The sequence below is a fragment of the Lissotriton helveticus genome, chromosome 1_1 (assembly GCF_964261635.1).
Source record: "Lissotriton helveticus chromosome 1_1, aLisHel1.1, whole genome shotgun sequence".
Classification (NCBI taxonomy): Eukaryota; Metazoa; Chordata; class Amphibia; order Caudata; family Salamandridae; genus Lissotriton; species Lissotriton helveticus.
In genome coordinates, this window is record NC_136057.1 from 2,101,907,883 (window position 1) to 2,101,933,028 (window position 25,146).

Genomic DNA, 25,146 nt, shown 5'->3' on the forward strand with positions numbered 1-25,146 from the left:
TTAAACCCATTGTGCGTACTACGATTAACACCCTTTCATCTTTTAAAGCTAAATTGTAGTTTATGAATAGTAAAAAAAACTGTGACCTGATAATGTAAATGTTGTATTATACCGCAATATATTTTTTTCTATCTTAAGTAATCCATTTTACATTTGAGAGAAAATTGATATTTACCGGATTCCTAGATATATTTATGCTCTAATATGAGACATATCTAATTTGGCTAATTCAGTATAGAATCGTCAACCATAGTTATCCACACGCAGTTTGTCCATACGTGAATGTATATTTCTAGTGCTGAGTCAGTGAAGTCTTTTAACGCTTCCTTTATAAATTGTCAGTGTAAATATTTTTACATCATTAATGTCCTCTGCTATATGAAGTTTACAATATTTCATAGTAAAGTTTGTTTAGTCAAAAACGGAGCACGGAAACATCTGCTTGTTTATACAAAAATGTATACTTAGAGCAAAGTATTAAACAGTGTGTTTCAAAGGACAGAAATGATGGAACATATGACAGCCAAACAAAAACATAAATGCTTCATAATTAGTCAGGTTATGGTTTTAAACTAAACATCTGTTCTTTCGTTTTAGTAAACTCGGTGGAATGACGTGCTGAAAATCCTCTGAATTCAGCTCTGGAATGTTTCATCAGATTCAGTGGAAATCCTAAATTGCAGCAGCTGTCTCTCCCCTCCTCTTCAGCCTCTTTAAGATTTGGAGCAGGCCACACTTAACTGAAGCAGGCATCCGTGTTTCACTTTCTAACATACTTTCGAGAATAACTCATGGGTTAGGATGAAACATCCGGACATATTTGAAACAACAAGTGATGCGGCCATGCACCAGGAGACTCATGAAAAACAGTGTTTTCTTCACGCAAGAGTGAAACCAAACAGTCTCAGCCTAAAACTGGATTGTTTTCACGTCAGCACATTTTACCTATCTTACAGAGTACATTATAAAATGAAAGCATGCATTATTTGCTGCAGGCAAGAGCTGATTTTCTTGTCAATGTCTGGAGAGTGTTAATTTAATAATGGAAACCGCGTACTTAATTATTTTAATAGGCGCTTTCTGGGACAGACCTATATGCTCTTTGACACAGTTATTGGCTAAGGCACATACTGGCAAGAACACATGCACTTAAAGACCTCAGCACTGGCAGGTACAAGCACTCAATAGCAAAGGCACTCGGGGACCTGTCAAAGACACTCACATGTAAGTGCAAGGAAACTCAGAAGCACTTGTTGGAGCAACCATTAACACACACCATCCCACTGAGGCACAAGCACTCAGCACTAGCATTCACAGTTACTCTCTGGCACAAACACTGGCGTTTTTGTGCATAAGTAGTCCCTTGCAGAAGCACTGACAAGCTCTCTAATTGATTGGCAAAGGAACAGACAAGAAAATTCACTTACTGGTACAGTCATTCACTTACATAGGCACTCTTGATCATTCACTGGCACAGTCACTGAAAGATTCAGTCAATGGCACCCATATTACATACACAGCCACTCATCTTCAATGGAAGAGGACTAAAACCACATTTAGAGATCCCTGGCCTACTAGTGAGGACCACTATGCCTTCTTTGGTTCCACCATATGGCAAAAGCACTGAAGGTAAAGTTTTATGCCAAGTAGGTATTATATTTATTTGGCCAGTTCTGCATTCGTTTTTTGTTTTACTTAAACAAGCCCCCTAAAACACAAGGTTGTTTCACTAATACAAAATATCATTGGCCATGATGCATAGAGAGGTTTCTAGTAGAATGCGGGGCCATTGGTTGTTCCTCTACTGCCTTCTTCCATACCAATGCAAGAAAGGGAAAATTACTGACAGTCGCACCATGCTAAACCCCTTCTTCTGCGACCTGGCAGTCAGGTGGTGAAATAACTGCTTGGTCAAGGTTCTCTGACATCGGAGCCAGCTGAGACTTTGCTGTTGGAAAATGCTGTAAAGGAAGACAGCAGGCAGGCCTTCTAGGAGGAAGTTGAGGTCCTCTAGGAAAAGGGCGTCTTCCAAGTGGATAGCTGGAGAGGCTATGAAGTCTACAATGTCCTTGCAGAAAGGGGGGCAGGGTCTGGGTGGTCGGTATGCGAGGGCATCTCTTGGCGTGGATTTACTGTTAGTGTTGACTTAAAAGTTCATGTGTTCCATGATGGGAGAGGGGGTATCCGTGGTGGATGAGCAGTTGATGTCCTCTTTGTGATTGATGGCTATTCTGCTACCATATATGTTGGTGCGGTAACAGTGGATTATTTTGTATCCGCTGGGAATAGCGGCAGCGATGACCAGTGCTGATGCTGGGTTCAGCCATGTCTCGATGAGGAAGACTAGGTCTGGAGTAAGAGCGTTTATGGTGTCCCAGACTTCGCTGGCATGTTTGAGTAGAGAGCAAGTGTTGATGAGTAGACAGCGTATTTGCTCTGCATCCGAGAAGTCGGGGGAGAGTTTTGGTGCAGTAGCATTGGTGTTGCAGTGGAGCAGGCAGTACTGGCAGGTTAAAGGTCCAGCTGAGTGGCATGGAGAAGCGTGGTAGCAGTTGAAGCTGCAGAGTCCGGGTTGAGGGCTCAGAGGTCATTTTCTGAGTACCTGAGGTGGGGTGGCGCTACATAGCAAAGTAGGTAGAATATGTGAATACTCATGCAAGCATGAGTTAGGAATGGTTTTACAAAAAGGAACAACACAACTTGAAGTCTAGGTACAAAACAAACTAAAGTATGCCACAAACACAAGATGTCAATCACGGGGGAGCCTTTTCGTAGGCTCCACCAAGCTGCACAGCCACAAAGAACATGAATCAAATGAATTAAATCCACTTTTGAATTCTTCTTTTTTATCAACAATGTTCTCTTTGTCATTTTATCTTTTTTTTACTCCATTATTGTTTCAATTCGTTTTATTCATATCAATTGTTTGACATCAGTGTTCACAAATGCTCAGGAGCGAAAGTGGGTTCCACAAATCATGATTTTATTTAAAAACAACCCAATGCATTTCAGGAAAATATTTCCCTTTGTCAGGGGCATCAAAAAAATAAACACAAGTATATTTACTTATCTGAGTCAATGCAGTCAACACAGCAATGCGCATTACAATATTTGAAACTGTATTTCCTGTCAATTAAACCATGAAATTCATCCTTTTTACTTTGAATCTCATATTGACATCTAGGCTACTGCACATACATCTAGTCCAAATTCATAATGGTAACAGTCATCATGCCAAATAACACCAATGCTTACAGCCACATAAAGATCAAATCTAATAGGTTCTCCCCCAATGTAACGCTTCCCTAAGGCTAAATGATTATTTGCACCAATACCTCAACACTGATGGGCAGAAGGTAGTTTTCACCCCACATTGGATGCTTTGCATATTACCGTCTTTACACTGTTTGGTTAGTTGACACTGTGTGATAATTATTGTTTGATATCTTCAAGTATCAAGGTATTTGTTAGACCTGGCATCTTTGGCATGGTTTCCCCTGTCTTTTATGCCTCTACCTCCTGTATTTATGATGCTGTGCTGGATTTCGTTTTTGCTGGTTTAGATGCTTTGGACACTCTGCCACTGCTGATCAGTGTCAGAGTGCAAGTGCTCCTTGTGTAAATTGTTATTGTGATTGGATATACATGATTGGCATATTTGTATCACCATGAAGTCCCTAGTAAAGTGCACTGGGTGTGCCAGGGCTGGTGATGACAAATGCTACTAGTGGGCCTGCAGCACTGATTGTGCCACCCACATGAGTAGCCCTAAAATGGTGTCTCAGGCCTAACACCCCAGTGCCTGTATGCAGTCTGTGAACTGCCATGTCCTTCTGGTCAGTGTCCCCACTGAGCAGGCCTAACCCTTCCCTTTCTGTGCACATTGGTTACCCCTATGGAAGGCCTGTTTGTGGATTGACTGGCTGGTTTGAGAGTGACAGGGGCTGGGGATTTGCAACTTGAGTGGTGGGAGGAGATAGCACCTGGGCCTGAATAGGGCTGTGCCTGCCTTCCACTGTCATATAGTTACTGCTTATCTATATACTGCGTTAAGTTAGCATGAGCTTATTAAATGTTTAAACGTAATTTTTTCCTTTTGCTGCTTCTGCACACGACACTTAATTGTTGATTTAGCTTTCAACCTAGAAGAGCGTTGTGATTTACATGAGAATAATATGTTATTGCTCTGATATCAGCTTTGCTTAGTAAACCATGTCTGTACAGAGAGTGCTGAAGCTTCAAGGATAACTCGACACAGAATTGTTGTGAGGCCTGAACTCCGCACCTTCATAGACATAACATAAGTGCAGCTCCTGCCAAATTCTGGCTTTAGGCGCGTTTTATATTGCTTTGCTTAGGGTACACAGACACACTTGATGCGGTTCGCATGCAGAGAGAGCTGGAGGAAGCTGATGTGATCTCTTCATACTAGGATCTTGAGGTATGGGGCCGCCCTGCTAAAACCCAAAGAGACCTTCTTAGATATTAATATAATATGCTAGTTAGGGAGGGTGAGAATTAGGTGTTGTTAACCCTTATTCATTACAGTATTTTAGCATGCTGTCACCTTTTGCTTTCTATGGACTAGTAACTATGCTGATAACTTTGCTTCAATCAATCAATCAATCAAGACATTTGTAGAGCGCACTACTTACCCGGAGGGTCTCAAGGCGCTTGGGGGAGTCTAAACATTGGGAGTTTGTTATGACCAATGAGACACTGTAGCTAGCCTGGTAAGGGGATTTTGTGTACTGAGGTGAGTTTTGGGCCACCCTAATTCGCCGAGGTTCCAAATCTCTATGCACAGTTCTGTAGGAGAACGGAATTCCCGCTACATGGCGCCCAACCATTGGTGGTCGTATATCATGACACTCGAGTAGTATATCATTCAAACCTTAACCCCTTCGCTGTCGTTTCCGGAAAACGGTGGTGTCGGAAAAACCTGCCTATTTTTGAAATAGGTCTTTTCAAGCTTGAATCTTTCTAAAACGGTTTCCTTGAATTACTACCCAGTTGTGCTACAAAGTTTGCTTTGTTTTTCTACGCTCCTGTGCAGTCATGGCTCAGCCTGTGGACATTCCGCAGCATAGTCGCATTGCGGTGGACAATCATTTGCAAACTTACAATGTACCCGTTGATGGCTTGGCTGTGATTTTGTTGGTGAGTGCGAAAGCTGCTTACCCATACGAACTCTTTTATTCGTGGGTGACATTTCCGGCTGTGGACGCTAATTCTGGTGTGTTCCACACTTACACTCCCTCTCCTGTGCTGACTGAATATACTCCGTACAGGGCACTGGAGGTACCTATTGACCATTGGCAGCATCACGTTTGGTTTGGTGGTGCCCTACCCCATTCTTTGACCGCTCCGAGGTTAGGTCCTTTGTCCATTCCAGGTGCAAATTGGCCTGTTTTGGCTGGATTTACTCCTCATCCTCAACACGGCAATTGCACCTTGGCGGAGGTTCGTAGACTACATGTAGTTTCTATTGCCGTGATTCGTGCATTAGTGCAATACATAGGTCGTCATCTCCCGGGTGGGCACCCGGGGGGGGGGGGTCCGGCTCTTCCAGCGGGACAGGGCAGTTTGAAGCTCAGTCCTGTGATGGTCAATGCTGTAATGGGCAAGCGTCCCCAGGAAAAGGATGATTTTCCTTTCTGGCTTGCCAGAAATTTGACCAGCTGGAAGCAGTATTTCCTAATACAACTCCTGGAGATAAACATAGGATCTTAACGGTTAGTTTACCGAAGGATTTGGCCCCGAACTCGGTGACTGTGAGACCTGGGGAAAAACATTTGCGGCAGTCTATGCGAGGTGTTACAGCACTCCGTCTATGGCTGTCCTGCCTACGATCATTAAACGTGTTCAAGATGATCACGGACCGGAGGCAGCGGTTGAATTGGGTATGCGCCTGTGTGGCTCCTTTGATATAGTTTGCGATCTCATTCTCGCTAATGTCAAGGGGGATGCAGTGAACTTTCAGGTAGCTAATGCGTAGGAGGTGATTCCCGATGCCGATAAACCCAGGCAGTTAGCGAGGATTATTGTGGCTGCTTATAGAAAAGTGGGTCGCAACAGCAAGGGTCTAAAGCCTTTTTCTGTCAAAGAGAAGAAGCAACCTCAAGGGCAGACTTCAGAAACGGAAGTTCAGCCCAAGTCCAAAAAACAAAATTGGCCTAAGAAACAGAAACAGGGTAAGCAACAGCAACAACGGCAGACACAAGACTCTAGTCCTGCGTCTCCGATGCCTGCGCAAACAGAACGTGTTTATGACTTACGCGATCGCACGACGATTAAATCACCTGATCGATTTCAGGTTTCTTATCAACGCTCTCCTCGTTCCTTTCAGGACTCATCGGCCCCGAAGACCGGTGGTGGAGGAGGCGGAAGGGGTCGGGGTGGTCAGCAAGGACGTGACCAGCCCCGCCAGACAGACGGTACAGGAAAGCAGGACGGCTCAACGCCGAAGAGACCGCAGTTTGCCAAAAAGAAAGTCGCGGCTTTAACAGCACATCGATATGCCACAGATAGTGAGAACGCGGCTTCGGAATCTGACATGGGCCCTGACTTTGCTGGACAGCGCGGCGGAGATTACCATTGTGAGAGAGGCCCTGCGTCCGCTACTGAAGGTGACAGCGACTGATATTTATGTTATGATAGAAACAGCTGATACAAGAGTTGCTCCCCCTGATAGACTTTATGAAATTGTCCTGTTAATAGAAGGTGACATACAACGTACCATCAAAGGGGTATTTTGGGAAAATCTTTTGTCTACGTATGACATTTTGCTTTCGGAGGCTGACTGGCCCCCACCTTTTGTGCTCGCAGCACCGCGAGGGGAGGAGGTAATCCTCCCGAGTTTCGCGAACACAGTCTCGAAAGAGGATGCGCTGCATTTTGCAGAAGAGTGGGCTATGGCTCTAGCACCGGCTCTGTACCGTAACCAATGTGGTTGGGATAAATTGTCCCCATGCCACAAGATTCCTTTACGGTCTCAGCCGCAGCCTCAACCTCAATATCCCATACGGCGTGAAGCCAAGGCTTCCGTCGCGGCAATCCTTGAACAATTGGAATATCAGGGAGTAATTGAAACATGTGTGTCACCGGTGAATAACCCTCTTTTCACTGTGACCAAACCTGACGGTTCATATCGTTTGGTATTGGATTACCGGCATTTAAACTCGCATTGCCGTAACTGTGCAGTACAGAATACACAAGGCTCTGTTCTTGTGGATAGTCATGTGCGTAAGCGTTTTAAGACCACGCTTGACATTTCCAGCTGTTTTTATGCCCATAGATTGGATAGTTTTAGCTCCCAATGGACCAGCTTTACTGGCGCCGGGGTCCAAAAACAATTTCGGCATCTCCCAATGGGCTATAAGAATAGTCCTGGAATATTTACCGCCCGCATAGTTTCTCTTTTGGAGAGGATCGACCCAGATGCTTGCTCGTATGTGGATGACATATATCTCACGGACGACGACATTTGGGGGCATCTGTGTCGAGTGAACTCCATAATTTGTACCTTTGCAGACATGGGTTACAAATTTAACTTTGCAAAATTGCACATTGCGGAGTACACAGTGTTGTTCCTGGGCTATGAGCTCAACAATGAAGGTAGAGATTTGGCTCCTCACTTCTTGGAGAAATGCGCACAGCTGCGCGCTCCAACAACACTGAAAAAATTACAGTCTTTACTGGGTTTTTTGAATTTCGGGAGAACTTACATTCCGGAATATGCCCAGCGTATCAAGCCTTTGTATGCTTTGACACAACCAACTTTTACCAAATCATGCTGGCTGCCTGAGCACACAGCCATCTTGCAATCCTTGAAGGCTGATCTGCTCGCTTCGAAATTCGTAATGACTCGTGATAACTACACTAATCTGGTGATTAGAATCAATCCTGGGACGGTGGGTTTCACGTACCTAACTTTTAATGAAGGAGACACAGTATCTATTGCTTACAAGTCACACTTGTACACTTCGGCTGAAATGCGGTTTTCCACTGTGGAAAAAGGTTTAACGGCTGCACAGATGGCGATTCTTAAGGAACGTGCTCTGTCACAGGGAAAACGCATGTTGGTTGTTACACCCTGTCCTCATTTGGAGGCAGTTACGAAAGCCAGTGTACCAAATTCTAAAGCTTTGCATCCTCGGTGGATTCAATGGGCTGCTTCCTTGACATCAACGGATGTCACGTTTATTTTTGACGCCTCATTACGGTCGCAGGAGTACTTGCAGTATGAATTCGTTCATCCTGCTCCTCTAGCTATGCGACCTTTGGAGGACTTCCATTGCATTATATACACTGATGGTTCGGCGCAGGTTGCGCATGGCTCTAAACACGCCTACATTTCCGCATGCGCCATTGTGGTCGGTGCCATGGTGAACGATGAGTTCAAGTCCGGAGTTGTGCACACGCAGACTCTAGGGGACTGCACCGGACAATTGGCAGAGCTTCGTGCTCTCTTACTAGCGTTGGAGTAAGCTGATCCTGGTGTGACTACTCTTATTGTGAGTGATTCTTACTACTGTGTCCAGTCTTACAATGAAAACTTGTTCTTTTGGATTCTGAATGATTTTCGTGATTCCAAGGGTAGCACAATAAAACACAAGATGATCTGGGTTCGAGTGGCTGAGCTTAAGGCTAAGTTGCCACTCGTTTTTGTGATTCATACTCTCTTCCATCAGCGTTTGGGAGTTCACGCTGTCGGTAACTCGCTTGCTGATGAAGCAGCGAAATCAGCGGTGTCTACATATTTGGTTTCAGCAGTTACACGGTCCAAAAGTAAGATTGATGATGACATCTTGGCGGCTGTTGCTGCCACTGAGAAGGGAGGTAAACATCCTACGGGGTTCCCTTCGAAGTACTCATACCACTTAAGTCCCGAAAAGGTTCCTTTTGTGGAAATTCCTGAAGTTGGAGAACGTTTGATTCCCAACTCGGATCGCAGGGCTACCTTGGTTACAGCGGCGCATGAAGGTGTGGCGTCTGCGCATGCGGGCGTCTCAGCCACTGTAGCTCAATTACAACAACTTTTCTGGTGGCGGGGACTGTACAAACAGACGCGAGACTATGTCCTTCAATGTGACATTTGCCAGCAGATTAAGCCTTCAACTGCTGTGCGTCCGCCACAGACACAGTTGTACATATCTAATAAACCGCTAGGTTGTGTTTATTTGGATCACTGCGGTCCTTTTTCCTCTGATACTGCGTATAAGTACATCTTAGTAGCAGTTGATTCATGCACACGCTTTGTGTGGGTTTGGCCCCATCGCAGCGCTGATTCACGGACTGTCATAAGAGATTTGCGTGTCTTTGTAGGGATTTTTGCCTGTGGTACCTTCCATTCGGATCAGGGTCCGGCTTTCGCCTCTAAGGCGTACAAGGATGCCATGACTTCGATGGGGGTCCAAGTCAAGTTTTCGTCTCCCTACAGACCTGAGGGTAATAGTGTAGTGGAGCGAATGAACCGTGACTTAAAGCAATCATTGACAGCTCGAGTTATAGGCACTGGCAGAAACTGGCTGGCCCACCTCAATGGCGTGCAGCGTGCACTTAATAATCTCCCTAGAAGGTCTCTGGGTGGGCGGACCCCATACGAAATGCTCTTTGGCATCAAGATGTACGTCCCTGACCTTGATGGTCTAGACTGCGTGGCTCGCTCCACAACCTTTGACGTAGATGAACATTGCAATGTTTTACAGGATCTACAAAAGACCAGAGACAGTCTTGCAAAGGAACATTTGCCCTCCACATCGGATGCTGCGTTGCAGATCCCGGTAGTTGGCTGGCTACCCCAAGTTGGAGAACTGGTTCGAGAGTAGATCGACAACAATAAAGAATTTGGACCTTCATATGGTGCTCCGGTTCCAGTCCTTGGAGTGAAGGGCACAAGAACAGTCATTTTACCACCGCTTCCAGGTCGGAAGGAAACCAGGTTTATCTCAATTGACAATGTCAAGATACACAGAGTGGCCGATTCTTCTTAGTATGACTCCGGCAGTTTCCTGTCCTTCCATTGTGAGAAATTCTATTTTGGCCACTGCTTCTAATCCTGAACCAGAAGTGGCCATCGAATTGCCTGCGATTTCCAGTACTTTATTAAGTACTTTGCCTGGTACAGACCATGATGAAATTGATTACACTTACCCCACTGACTTATCTATGCCAGATCTGCAGACACTTTTGGCCACAGAATCCAGATTTTCATTTGACTCTGTTTCCAATGCCTCGAAGAAGCCCTCACGGTTTGCAGTTTATTTAAAAAACATTTTTTGATTCCCCCTTGGACATATGTTTGGCTGGTGCTTTTTTCAATTTACCTTTTTATGTCAATTGGTTTTGTGTTTTATTTTTTTCGAATTGTCAATGGACACTATGTTGAGGAAAGAACTTGCATTCGACATCTCAATGGAACTTTGGCCCCTCTTTCTTCATCGCATTCTGCACACTGACTGAAAAGAGACTTGACATTTGTTAACATCACTGCTTGGCCTGTCCTTGATGGGATAGTGTGGGATGCCGTTCAATTTCAAATTCATGGCCCTACTGAGGTTGTTAATGTCCCTAATGTGCTTAGAGTTAACATGGGGGATGTAGTGAAACAAAACATATGTTCTGATGATTGGGATGTTCAGGCGTAGAGACTTTGTTTTCTGATTTGAAATACTATGCTGCCTTTGATGCTGAAGATTTGTACTTAGAATCTGCTAATTATGGTGATTTGTTTTGCTTTCAACATTTTGGCAATCACTTCTTACATAAAACTACTTCCAGAAGAAATACAGTTAATTATATGCAATGGGAGCATTGCCCAGCACCGAAACAAGGCAGTTCAAGTACTTTTTTGAAAAAGTACACTTATTTTACCGACTTCAATCAGTCCAATCCCGAGTCCTTTTATTTTAGAATGACACAGAAGCCAATGTCCAAGGTTAGACTTACCGATACCAAATTATTGTACTTGAAGTCCTTTCTTGATCAGCTGGCTGTTGGCGGCTATGAATTGTGGAAGGAAATAATTGACCTTAAATCTGTTTGGTGTTCTAAAAGCTGGCAGGTACAAGGCACAGAGGCTTTGCACCGAGCATGCCTCATCCCAAATCACATGTTGTTTCTAACCCTGGGCGAAGAACTACGCTCCGTTCGCGGAGCTTGCGGAGTTTCGGCAGCTCCGCGTTCCGCGGAGAACGCGTAGCTGTCGATAACTCCGCGATCCGGTGCGTAGCGTAGTTCTCGCGCGCTGAATAACATTATCGCGTGCGCGGCAATGGCTTACCTTCGTTCTGCGTTCGTTTTTTCCTGGTCGCTTGTGCCACCATGTTTGGAAACACTCTCGCACAGTCCCGTGCGACTGTGCGAACGCGATAACGTCATTTTGATGCGAGATAGCGTCATAAGGATGCGCGAGGATGCTTTTTGGTAAGATCGAGTTGCCGAACACGCAGAAACTGCATTCTTGCACAGAATAACTCGCGAGCATGTTAAAACCATAATAAATTACCATTTTGGTTAGGAAAAAAAAGCAAAAAACCTTAAAGTTGTACCTTTGGCTTTATTTTTAGGGGGGAAGGACCCCTCTTTTTGTTTCTACTCTTGTTTTGCAGAGTAAGGAGGAAGGGCTCTTGAGTTTACAACTTCCTGTTCCTGTCCACCAGGCTCCTCCCAGTGCTTTGTCCATGTGGTGCTCACTTTCCTTTGGATTTTGAGCTGGAAGGATCACTTTCTGTCTGTGTTGGCTGCATTACTGATTTACCTTGGATTTAATGAGGACTTTTTGAATTGGAATTCTCTTTTTCAAGTAAGTTTGTGTAATGTATGAGTGATGTAGACTTGTGCTTGTTTGATTTGATTTTTTTTTTAACAACAGTATTCAATCCTGGAATGAAATTATTGATGGAGGCCTGTACTTTCATACGTTGGTGAGAGGTCTCCGATAGTTGCCACATTTCCCTATTGTGCACTAGTAGCTGTACAAATGTTGATTACTTTATTATGCCTGTTTTAACTCTGGATTTTTTCTGGTGGGCCCTTCAACGTATTGGACGGAACAACTTAAAAACATTGATGTTACTTACTTACTTCTAACAAAATAAAGCTTTTGAATGACCACTTTGACTCTGAAGTTTATTTTCAGTGTCTGTTGTCTTAGAGACTCACACGAGTGAGTGAGCAAAAGGGGGTTTCTTAGGTAACGGTTTGTGTCCTAAAAGCATTCGGCATCTTGGTATTGGGGTTCAGGAGTGTGATTTGAACAATAGACCAATGACTCAGGCCATATAGGCTGACGTTCAGTGAATTGTGCGTTCCTCAGAGTTCTGTGACTGAGGTGTAAGTAAGGTCCAACCTGCCTATCAGTACCAACAACATCCAATTTTCGTGTGCATAGTTACATAGTTGTGTAATATGTATATAACTCCATAGGAGATAGAAGAATACCCACAAGACTAGTAGTGGTATACTAACGTTTACAAAAATACTAGACAAACATCATTCTGGATGCATACTTGGTTGCTGTCAATTGACAAAGCACTGCAGACACATTACAGAGGAAAAAACAAGCACTGTTGGACTTACTGGGGACAGCAGCAGGATCCTCAGTAGAGGAGCTCTGTGTAACTGGTGGTTCACCCGCCGACTCGGTCCCTGTATTCTGCTTGCCCCTGGGTTCTGTGGTTCATGTAAAAATTTAAATAATAAACAAAGATAAAAACATTGAGTGCTGTGAAACATAGACATCATTGCAAATCACACTGCTACAGTGGAACAGAGCCGGAGGCAACAAATCCATGCCAGGGGCCGCAACGCAAATATGTATCCATCCTTAGAGTATTATTAAATTAAGGATATCTATTGGTGCGGTGGCCCCTGAAGTTTGGTGCCCCTGTGCAGTTGCACAGCTTGCACATGCCCCCTAGAGCCGGCCCTGGCTGAGGTAAGAAGAACAAAGTAACGTTAGCATTCTTTGCAAGAAAAGGATTCCATTCATGCAGAAGAGAAGGCCGTGAAAAAAATGCTACAATATGCAAACAACGTACAATTATCCATCCACCGCTATTTCACTGACGGACAAAGGAAGGACAAGACTCTATTAATAGCATTAACTAACTTCAGTTCTCAACAATAAAGAAAATCTCACATCAATAAACAGCAACAGCTAGCGCCAAGTTGAAACAACACGCAAGAGCCAGTGAAGAAGAAGAACACTGTCATACAATGACAGTAGATATACCGGAATACATCGCAAATGTAACTAGGGGCAACAGTCATCGCGTTACTTATTCAGCCAATATTTACAAAGATACAATAACAATATTTATACAACTATATATATATATATATATATATATATATATATCTATCTATATGTATATAAATATATATATATATATATATATATATATATATATATATATATATATATATATATATATATATATATATATATATATATATATATATATATATATACACACACTTTATTTTTGGGGTAGCCACTCACCAAGACCCACAACCTCCACACCAAGCAGGTCCAACAGGTCCTGCTCCCGGTCCAAAATGTCGGCCCAGCGGTGGGACAGCTGATGGTGGGTACGCCGGATACCGGAGCAGCGGAAGACTGCACGGCGCACCTTCGCCCACCGCCGGAGACGCTCTTCAATGCGCTGGTATCCGGAGCCGGGCCTGCCGCCTGCTGCCAAAGTCAAGGGGAGGTGACGTTGGATAAAAAAGACCAGGGCGGCCACCTCCTCCTCCCCAAAAAGTTGGCGGGGCGTCACTCCTGCCGGGCGCATTCTGCCGCAAGGCAGCCGGGTTTTTTTAGGCACAGCCGCCTTGCCCTTTGAGCCGCCGATTCTGCTGGCACCCTTCACCATGGTTCTGGGTGGAGGGGAGAAGGAAAGTTGAAGACAAAAAGGTTAGGGGAAGAAAGAAGAAAGATAAAAGAAGGAAGTAATATAAAACAAGAGAAAAGTTGCAAAAAAAGTGGTAAAAGTAAAAATAAAATGAGAAATATAAACCTAGGCACAGACAGAAATAGGTAAGAAGTAAAGAAAGTTAGAAAAACTGAGGGAAAAGACCAGGATGGAAGAGATAGGAGTGAGATGCTGAAGTAGGCCCAAAACCATAGCCAGAGTGTGAAATCGAAGATGGCTCTGCCCGTCGCGACCGCCGCGGTAAGTTCGCGCGATATTTGACGCGATCACGCACTTTGGCAGTGCGAACGAGAAGATGAGTTCCCGAACATGTCTAACACAACGCGAACACGTTACTTGTGACCCGGAACCGGAAATAAGGGAACGCAAGCGGGCGGGACAAACCTCATTGAGTAACTTAGCGCGCTAGCTATTGCGAGCATGCAGGCAGCGCCCCGAACACGCGCACCGCGCTCCCGAAGACGAAAAACGGCGCGCGAACGGGTCTAGCAAGCTACTACGCATGTCCGCGGAGCTACGCGTAGCTCGCGGAGTGCAAGTGCGTCTTCGCGTAGCTTCGCGGAGTGCGGCTACGCGAACTACGCCCAGGGTTAGTTGTTTCTGAATTCTACTATTTCACAAACAACATGCTTTGGATTGGCTACTTCTAAAAAATTAAATACTCCTACCATCCCTGAGTTAGAAGACTATTCTGGCTGGAACAATTTTACTCAGTTTTCCATTAGGGACTTGCAGACCCTATTGCTAAATTCATCCTTTAACATATCCAGTATGGATCCAAAAGGTTGGCTGATGTGGCACAGAAGTGCTGATTCATGCCAGCACCGTTTTCTGGGTTTATCTGATGGCTTTAAACAGGTCAGACCTGATCCACGTTTTGACACTGACCATTCTGTCACAACTTAGTAGGCAAGTTATGTCAAAATTGGCTGAAACATTCTACCTTGGCTGCGGTTAAACTGCATCTATCCAAGCTAAATGAAGATGTAGATTTAAATGATTTCATAAAAGGCCCGGCTAGTGGTAGATCAAAAAGATGGATATATGCTATTTACAATGAAATCTGGAAGACATCACAGATTGAGGCGGTGACACGCCTTAGAGCTATTGATCAAGCTAATCTAGAAAATGTGCTTGCAGTAGTCGATAATAGTATTAACATGCTTTCTTCCCGTATCTACACGTTAGATAATATTGTGTCCTCTGTAGTGGATATTGTGCAGGATGAAGTATCTGTATTGTACCATGGTCAATATCAATTGCGTTCTATCATGCAATTTGCGTGGACCCTGCAGACGTTGAAATCTGGCAAGGTGCCATGGACCTACATGAATGTGTCCTCTCTCTTTGCCCCTTTTAATTTAACTGACAAACAGAGCTTGCTTTCCATGCGAGATGCGTCTTTTTCAATGTTACATATTGAAAGGTTGGAATCCTTGCCTTTCTCTGTGGCAGAGGCCACTGCTGCAACGTGGCTTATCCACGGTTTGATAACGTTACCGTTTGCTTTATAAAAATTTACAAATTGTATGCGCTATGTTGCTATAGGTCGATATGAACCGTTAGGTAATGCTTTTCTTCATGAAGTCTGGTCCCTCCCATTTACTTATATATGTTTAAAAGACAGACAAGAGGTTTATCTGAATGGGGAGGAGTGTACAGAGACACCAGATCACTCCTTAATGTGTAGACACATTCAATTGCACGGTTCTTGCAACAAGGACCGCCCTAATCTGGCCTGTGTTTTGAAAGGCACACCAGTTCCCGCAATCATTTCCACTTTTACTTTACTGGCAAACGGTAGTTATTTACTTTTGAATAATGAAGCTTGTTGTGGGTTAATTAAAGGTGTTGCTTATGTGGTAACCGTATCAGAGCGTGTGGTTTGCTGCAAAACTGTACTTTACCCACCCCCGAATGGGAAAGGGGATGTTTCCATCTGGCCGCGCATCCCAACCTGGACAGCGGAGTTCAATGGCATGAGTAGAATAAGAGCTCTTTTGTCCCAAAAAGAAGTGGCCTTGAGTTCGGCTGGAGAAACATTTGCGCTTCACATAGCTAACACCCGCACAGAGGTTCAGGCCCTTTTAAATATAGATTTGCCGTTGCATTTCAGCGAACTGTTTCATTCAATCTTTAACGCGTCTTCCACGACTGGGCTGGCGCACTTTTTTAAGATAGTTAGCAGCGGTCTCATGACTTCATTTGAGAAAATATTTGGGGTAATTCCTGCTTTCTTTCATTCCAGTTTTTTCAAGTCTGTTTGGTGGGTTCCCGGTTTTGCTGGCACTGGCGGCAGGCGTTCTAGTGATATTTTGCTTTATTAAAAATGGATGCCCTTCCTGTGCAAGAAGCCGCTCAGCCCCTCCTGGCACTGTTTCGCAACAGGATGCTTGAATACTATGGCACTTTGCCGCTTGCGACTTTGAGCACGGCATATGGATTATCGTTTCGATTTTCCTATTTTACATGTGTCCAGCCTGTGTTTCATTGCCTGAGCTGTGACTTTGACTGGGCCCTTGATTTGTGTCTCTGCAAGACGGTATCTCCTGACGTCGATTTTAATCAGCTGATGAGTCCCGTCGTTACTCACGAGTTGGTTTGTACTGGCGGAAGGATTATGGCCATGGCAGCGATGCATGGACTAATGGGTCATTGGAAGGTACTCGAAGCAGCGCAAGATTTCTTGGCACATAGCTTTCTTGAGAACCCGCCGAGCTGTCCTCTGACGGTGATAGAGGCTCCGGTACTAGAAGAGCACGTATGTTCTTTCCCACTGTTAAATTGGATGGCTGAACTGTTTTCGGATGAAGACGGTGATTTCATTTTGGAGGCTGTTGCTGCATATTTTGCATATTCGGTCTTGCCCTAAAAACATTCCAAGTTTCAGATCACGGCCCCTTGTTTTCTACTGACAATACTTTTTGCAAATTTTGCTTGAATTTTTCACCTCCCAGACCTATTGGCTTGAGTAAGAGTGAACACTAAATTGACATTTTGAAAAAAAAAAATTGAATTGATTCATGAAACTTTTTTTTCCATCGATTTTTGAATTATAAATATTGCTCATCATTCTTGAACTCTGCTTTCATGAGGAGGCCCTTATCTTATCTTATCTTATCCGTGCTCGGATCATGGGGGTGTGTCATATAGTTACTGCTTATCTATATATTGCGTTAAGTTAGCATGAGCTTATTAAATGTTTGAACGCCATTTTTTCCTTTTGCTGCTTCTGCACACGACACTTAATTGTTGATTTAGCTTTCAACCTAGAAGAGCATGATTTACATGAGAATAATATGTTATTGCTCTGATATCAGCTTTGCTTAGTAAACCATGTCTGTACAGAGAGTGCTGAAGCTTCAAGGATAACTCGACACAGAATTGTTGTGAGGTCTGATCTTCGCACCTTCATAGACATAACATAAGTGCAGCTCCTGCCAAATTCTGGCTTTAGGCGCGTTTTATATTGCTTTGCTTAGGGTACACAGACACACTTGATGCGGTTCGCATGCAGAGAGAGCTGGTGGAAGCTCATGTGATCTCTTCATACTAGGATCTTGAGGTATGGGGCCGCCCTGCTAAAACCCAAAGAGACCTTCTTAGATATTAATATAATATGCTAGTTAGGGAGGGTGAGAATTAGGTGTTGTTAACCCTTATTCATTACAGTATTTTAGCATGCTGTCACCTTTTGCTTTCTATGGACTAGTAACTATGCTGATAACTTTGCTTCTGATAATATGTTTCCTTGTATTATCTAAGATACTGTGTTTGAGAAGACGGTATTAGTAAATAAATATTTCAAATGTGCACGTTTCCTCATTTACTCCACGTTCTGGTTTGAAATGATTGTATAACGAAAGAGTGCTCATGTGTTCCACGTGACCTGAGGTATCGTAAGTTCATGTTCTGGTTTGTCTAAACATTGGGAGTTTGTTATGACCTATGAGACACTGTAGCTAGCCTGGTAAGGGGATTTTGGGTACTGAGGTGAGTTTTGGGCCACCCTAATTCGCCGAGGTTCCAAATCTCTATGCACAGTTCTGTAGGAGAACGGAATTCCCGCAACACCACAATGCGGGCTCCACCTCCTGCTGGGCGGCTGACGACCCTGCCCCTCACTCTGAAAGGAAAGGAGAAGCCAGGAAAACAAAGTGTTCCAGGAACACCCAGAACTGGTTCAGACCGGGCTCAGAGCCCTCTTGCACAAAGGGAACAAAGACTTTTAGGGGTATAAGTACGGAACCCCTGACAGCAAAAAATTAGACCATCCTAGAATCAAGAAGGAACCTCTGCCAAGGAGAAAGCTGAATCTTAAGAAGGAAGACTGTCCTGCTGTTGCTCTGCTGGACTGACCTGCTGTTGCTTTGCTGCCAAGGAGAGGGGAAGGACTTTGCTGTTGTGCTGTGTCCCCTGTCTTGAAGGAATCTCCAAGGGCCTGAGAAGAGCTGGCTCCCTGGTTTTGAAATCCCAGAAACAAAATGACTTTACCCCCAGCTTCCCTGAGCTCTGCTGAGAGAGCTCTGTCCTTCCTGGAGTGCTTGGCCCAGGTGTGGCGTCTCTGGAAGCTGTACCTGTGGAGGGGAGCTGGAAATCACGCTTTTAAAGACTTTGCTACAGAAAATCTATCGCAAACCCGGCTGAGCGTGAAAATTTCTGCCGCTACGAAGATCAAGATCGTTGCAGCGCCTGCCGCGCTGCCCAAAGAAGCCGCATCCTTCGTTAGCGGGAAGATTTCCGCCGCTGCGAACATTGTCGCAGAGCCTGCTGCTGCTGGGTGAAACCATCGCATCACGTCGCTGCGAGTCGCAGAGCCATCGCAACGAGGAGCTGCGAGAGAAAGATCGACGCTGGACCACGCATCGTCGCCCCGGAGATCATCGCAACACCCGAGAATCGTCACATCGTGCCTTTGCGGGAGAAAACATCTTACAGAACCTACGCACCGGAATCCATACAAGTGGCCTTCCTCCCCATACAGACCAGATTCGTCGCAACACGCCCACTGCTGCAGCAGGGCTGTCGCTAATGCCTCCCCAGGGTCTCAGGAGCAACGCATTGCTTGTTTTTCACCGCCACAGCTTCTGTGCTGGGAACTTGTTATCGCTAACAAAGGTACTGTGGCTAAAACATGACGCAACTGTGGATAAAGTTATCGCTAACATTAAGAACTCTTTGGCAACCATATTCTCGAACTGTGTATGTTGGATTTTTGTCGTTTTGGTCTTGTGTAGTTTAGATTAAATACCTTTATTTTTCTAAACTGTTGTGGAGTCAGTTTGTGGTGTTTTCACTGTGTTACTGTGAATGTTGGTACACATACTTTACACATTGCCTTTGGTTAGCCCTGACTGCTCGTGCCAAGCTACCTAGAGGGTGAGCAGGGGTTATCTTAGAGGGTTTCCTCCTTAACCTGACTAGGAGCAAGGGTGCCTATTTGGACAGTGGTACCTACCCCTACCAACTAGAGACCCCCAGTTCTAACAGTATTATTTTTAGGTCTGAATTTGACACCACAGTTAACCAAACAGGCCTACTGCTCCAGTATACATAGAGTGGGCTTTAGACTCACCTCTTTCCACTATGGACTTTTTTAATCAACCTCTTCAAGCCACAGGTTTTACATCTTATAAATCACACTGTAGCTGAGCTCAGAGGTGTATTTCTCTGTCACCTAACACTACAGGCTGTTTGGAAGTCTCCGTCCACCTTCAGTGCAATTCATGTGGGACTATTGTACAACTCTCTGCCTCTCATGTTGTTGTCTCCTCTTTGCTAACATATGCACACATACTTGTGAACGCCTGTCTTTACATGGATTAGCACAATAAACTTAGACCAATTTATTGCCTTTGCCAATCCTTGTTTTTTTCACTTCCTTTTCTGAAAGGCAAGTCTGACAAGGCAATAGAAGTGAACTGTAGTATTGAGGTCCTAAGAGAGAGGAGAACCACAGTATAGAAACCATGCTTGGCAGCGTTGGTTCCTTTAGGAAATGTATATATCAGAAATTCATACATAGAAATTTTGCCTGATATAAATATTGTGACCTAAATAGCAATTACAAAAATATCCTATAATTGGGTGCTATATTTTTTCTTATCAACTCTAGTGGGTTGACATTTTTGCAAATGATATTTAGGATGAAATATTTATGTCAACCGGTATATTTCAATATTTATGCTAAATGATATTCAGACAACAATATTCTAGTACTACTCCATTTGGAGGCATTAAGTAGCGGATCTTTGGTTACGGGTGGAGGTGTAGCAATTGAGAAGTGTATGTTTTGGCCATCACAAAAGCTCCTCAATATACTGGTATAGAGAACTATTATTCTGCATTATGCTACAAGATTACTCTTGCACCATGAAACACATCCTTATAGAAGGACATAATGGGATTGTAGGAAGGTGTTTTTTTATCATTGAAAATACCTTTTAGTACATGCAGAGAGAGATTATCATACATTAGTGCAGTCAGCAAAGGTTTAGCTTGGCAAATGTGTCTTCTCATGGAGATGCACAATGCTGTGCGTTGACTCACCACCTCCACAAGTACTTCCCTTCCTTGAAGCAGCATTTGTTCCTGTCCCAACTAGAACATTCACCACACAAAATGGGCACCAGCGATGCATTATTTGTAAGAAGCTTCAAAAGATAAGTCATTACTACCGTTTGTCTTTGTGTTAGTGAGAGAATTTGACGGCCTGTTTCTAAACTTTATACAAGTCATGCAGCTTTGCTCTATAGCCTCTGTGGTGATTACACCGGTCAGGACAGTATCCAATACAGTCAAAATTAAAGTATTTGAAAACTGTCAAACAAAGAGGCCCATTAATAGCAACATATAATTACTAATAGTAAAAAGGAAACAAAATCATAAATGAGAAACCACAACAAATAAATATGGAAAAAACAATGGGGATTTTAAACAGAGAAATGAAAAGTAAGGTCAAGTGTACTAAACATTTAGGAAACATAAAGCAACAATAAAAAAAAGCAAACAGAAGAATAACAGTGATGCCGCTGCTTGCACTGTGACCTGCAAGCACCACAACGAGCACCACACCACTTCTCACCGCAGCCCTGGTCCTACCAATGCGACCGGATGACCATCAATGAGCTGCTGCCTACACTTGACCTGAGGGCACCTCATGCCGCACCGCTGCACTTAACACTGCAGCCCCGACGTCCACCAACGCCAGCGCTGCTGACTTCAACTGCAAGGAGTTCGATCAGCAACGCGTGTGACTTCAAGGACCCGGCAACTAGTGCACCAACCTCAGGAGCCAACGCCTGCCAATGCCAGCTCTTTGAAGCTCATTGTGAGGCAGACAACACCCTGCATTTCTAAAGGTACTGTTTGCAGGTATTCCTGGCACCGTAGCTGACCTGCGATGAAGGGGTCAGCCAGAACTGTTTGGATTTAATATTCACGATGCAGTGATAGCCCCAGACGGAGCTATCGACTTCAAGGAACAGTTTTTTTACGTCAATTTTTGCCTATTGATATTTCTAAGTACTGCATGGTGGATTTTTTTAATTTTTGGTCTTGTTTTGCACAGATAAAATATAGGATATTTTTCTAAAACGGGTGTGGTGTCCTTTAGTAGTGTTTTTACTGTATTACTGTAGGTTGTGTGCAAATGTTTTAGACACTGCCTCTGAGATAAGCCTGACTGCTCGTCCCAAGCTACCAAGAGGGTGAGCAGGGGTTTTAGAAGTGTATCCCCCTGATCCTGTCTAGGAAGAAGGGTCCCTAGTTAAACTGGGTAACAACCTGCCAACTAGAGACCCTCATTTCTAACAATGGGCAAAAGGATGGTTTGAAGAAAGGGTAGCTATTGAATGGATGGATATTGATTGCAAATGTTGGTGAAAGACTGGATGAGAGAGAGTAAAGCTTTATTATAGTGGCTGTGAGTGAATTACAATGAAAGGATGAATGAATATTTGGATTGTTTGGATGAATAAGCAAGGCATCTTTTTTCATGAGGAGCATGCTGCTCACCTGCTTTACTTACTTGGTTTATGTAGGGTTATCATTGAAATCTATGGTTCTAAGTGGGGACATTTTTTATTCTATGTTCTACTCCCTTGACACGCTGTATTTGTTAAGTGAGCCAGATGATTTCCAACCCCCATCCCCTCCCATGGCATTTGTGCCACCTATGACAAAAGAGGAGTATGGGTCAATTTGTGACTACAGTATTGGTGGAGAAATGTGAGCTTGCCTCAGTTAATGTGGCAATGTTTTAATGCATTGCAAACTGAACACACAAGGTGGGGTTTTCTCTGCGCTCACCCAGTCACCACTTAGTACTTCACACCTTAGGAAAATACATTCTTTGCATGCCACATTTCATTGTATGACCATGTGATGTGTAGTGAAGTTTCCCATAACAAATGTATTTTACTCTTGTTCAGATTTTTCCCTTTCGAATTGTGCAGTGGCTGAATAAGCCAAAGATGACAAATCGATGATCAGTGTAGTGGTACCTCTATTCAATTTAAAAAAGGTCTACCTTACCTGCCTAATTCCTCTTCCCTACCCTGCAGCAGAGTAAGTCAAGTTTCCTTTCCTTGCTTATTGACCAGCAAATGAATTTTTTGAAAATGATATGTGGTGGTGGGTGAGCCCACTGAGTAAAGTGGGAGTAAGTGCATGACTTTATATCAAGTTTGGTGTATGAGATACACAGTGATGAACATGCCAAATACGTTCTAAATATCCCATTCTTTTCCAAGTAGTGCTGTCCAGAGATTAATTTTCCCCAATATATACTTAGGGCAAGCAGGATAACATTAATATCCGCATTCCATATGTGACGTAGGTGATGTACTATTTTATTTATTATTCATCTGCCTCTTTGGAGTCAGGGTAGAAAGAGAAATGCCTTTGGAGAAGAGCAGGATCATTGGAACTAAAAATAGATCATTGTAAACTACAGCCCTGCTGCAAATTGTAGCAAGATACCCAATGCACTGACTAGCAATGAGCATGGCTTCATTATTTTAGCTCAACACACAACTTGTATACCTTAGTGCATAATGCTGTACTCATTAATGAAAAGTAATTTATTTTTCAATTGTCTATTTATAATTATTTTGGAAGAAAAAAAAAATTAAATCACAATTGTTTTAATCTGGTGTTATTTTAATACTTTTCTGCCACATAGTCAGTGCTTTTTTGTGCAAGGCATGTGTGGGTAAAACATAAAATTGGTCTTGTGACTCTCCTTATCATAATCTCATCAAAGTCCAATGGCCGTCGGGGACCAGCAATGTACTGCTACTGAGCCACCCTGTAATTTAAAACAATTGTTTGCATAGAGTATTATTTACAATTTGTCTGTTTTGTTTTTCTCAATATAGCTGCTCCTGCTGGTCCAGGCGGACCACCCACCAGGCAGGAAACAGGGTCAATTGTGGCAGCAGATGCTGGAGCATATCCAGCATGAGTACCGGCAGCTAGTGGTCCTGGAAGAGGAGGCGGAGGAACAAATGCACTTCAGTCAGGCCCTAGTGCAGCTGGTCCCCCTCAGCCTCTTGGCTATCCTATCGCCGGCACCACCGACAACCAACTGCTGCCACTCCCTCCCACACTGACAACAGGCCATTGCTGCACCACATCCTGCAGTGGCTGGACACATTCGTGGGCCATCTCACCACAATGGAGCAGAGCATGAACCAGCTCTGGACGACATCCATAATGCCCTCTTCTAGCCCTTTTAAAAAATGTTTTGGTGGGAGGTACTTGTTTGTTGAGACTGAGTGTAGAGGGTAGGAAGGGAGTTGGGACCGGGTTTGACTTTCTTTGGACATTTTGAATTTGTGGACATTGGGCTTTGGTCGGTTTTGTTTGGGGAGAGGGGTGGGCATGTTGAGTGGGTGGAGTGGGTGAGTTTCTTTGAAACAAATCAATTGGAAAACTATTTTATTTCATCTAAATTTATGCTTGAGGTAGTGTTTTGTTTTTACTTTGCACTGCTGCCTTCAGCTGGTTTTACGCAGCCTGTTTATGTGTTTTCAAGAGAGAGTGTAGTGCTTAGTTATAGAGTTATACTTCTCAAACTATCTTGACCATTAGGGGAATGCTGGCACGATGAGCTATATTATCTACAACAACTGAAATAAACAATAGTAGCAGATAGTTACTTACTAAGTAAGTTAACTGGTTCAGTTTCATCCATACTAGTTGTCTTATCTGAACATAGATGAAACAATAACAGGGAAGGCATCACAACTTCCCATGCGAGGTTCCACTTCCAGTTCCATCCAGGTGAGCTATAACTGTAGGATTAATTTGAATGATTGGTTATCCATTGTAGGCAACTAAATGGAAGTAAAAAGATAGAGTTAGTGGGTTATATTTTATCAAAGATTTACAAAGAATTGACACCTGAGTACTACATGATGACACAACGAGAATGCCTGATAGTGCTAAAATACAAAAAGTGGCAATAGTAATAATTTTTGGGTAATGGGGAGCTAGTAGTATTAATATTAGCGAAATCCTCGAGTTATAAAAAATTGACTCAAAGTCTGGAGCGGACAAGCTTAGGTTAGGTCAGAATGATGTTGATGACAGATGTTCTTGATTCTATATCTAAAATATGGATCACTTTTCATGCACAGGTGGGTAAATAGGACCAGTGTGGGCTATTGCTTAGAAGAGCCTGCTGTAAATTGGTGTTGCTTTCACCACATCTGCCCAACCAAGTGTGTGAGCCATAGACGGCATAAATTAAGCCACACCTCAATGAATCACGCAGCAGGAGGGTTAGGGGTTTGATGAATATATGGGAAAGGCAATTTAGGGTAAGGTTTGATGAGGATAAACACTACACAAGGACAACATTCATCTAGGCAATGAGCAGCAGCACATTATTCGCCATCAATCTGTTGTGGAAGGAAAAAAGGGAATGAGTATGACAGAGTACAGATAAATGTATTGCAAACTGTTGTTCTGCCACCGAGACCCAAGTTATCAGACATCTAAATGTTCTGTCTTCTAGTTTGGGGAGTGAATACAAAAGAGTAGTGATATTCAGCATAGGGAGGGGCAATAGAAAATATTCACTAAAATTATCTATTAAATGAAGTATTAGATGGTGCTAAAAGGAGGAGAGAACCACCCACATCTCCTAAACTGTAGCCTAAGCCGCAACACAAAATTTAAACCAATCCGTAGCACACGC

General features: G+C 43.6%; 1 long non-coding RNA gene across 1 annotated transcript; it reads left to right on the forward strand.

Moving 5' to 3' along the window:
* Window positions 1-595: 595 nt before the first annotated feature.
* On the forward strand, window positions 596-23,899 carry LOC144776563 (uncharacterized). The gene is made up of 2 exons (XR_013600586.1): window positions 596-1,629; window positions 23,321-23,899. It is a non-coding gene; the product is annotated as an uncharacterized LOC144776563 (long non-coding RNA).
* Window positions 23,900-25,146: the final 1,247 nt, after the last annotated feature.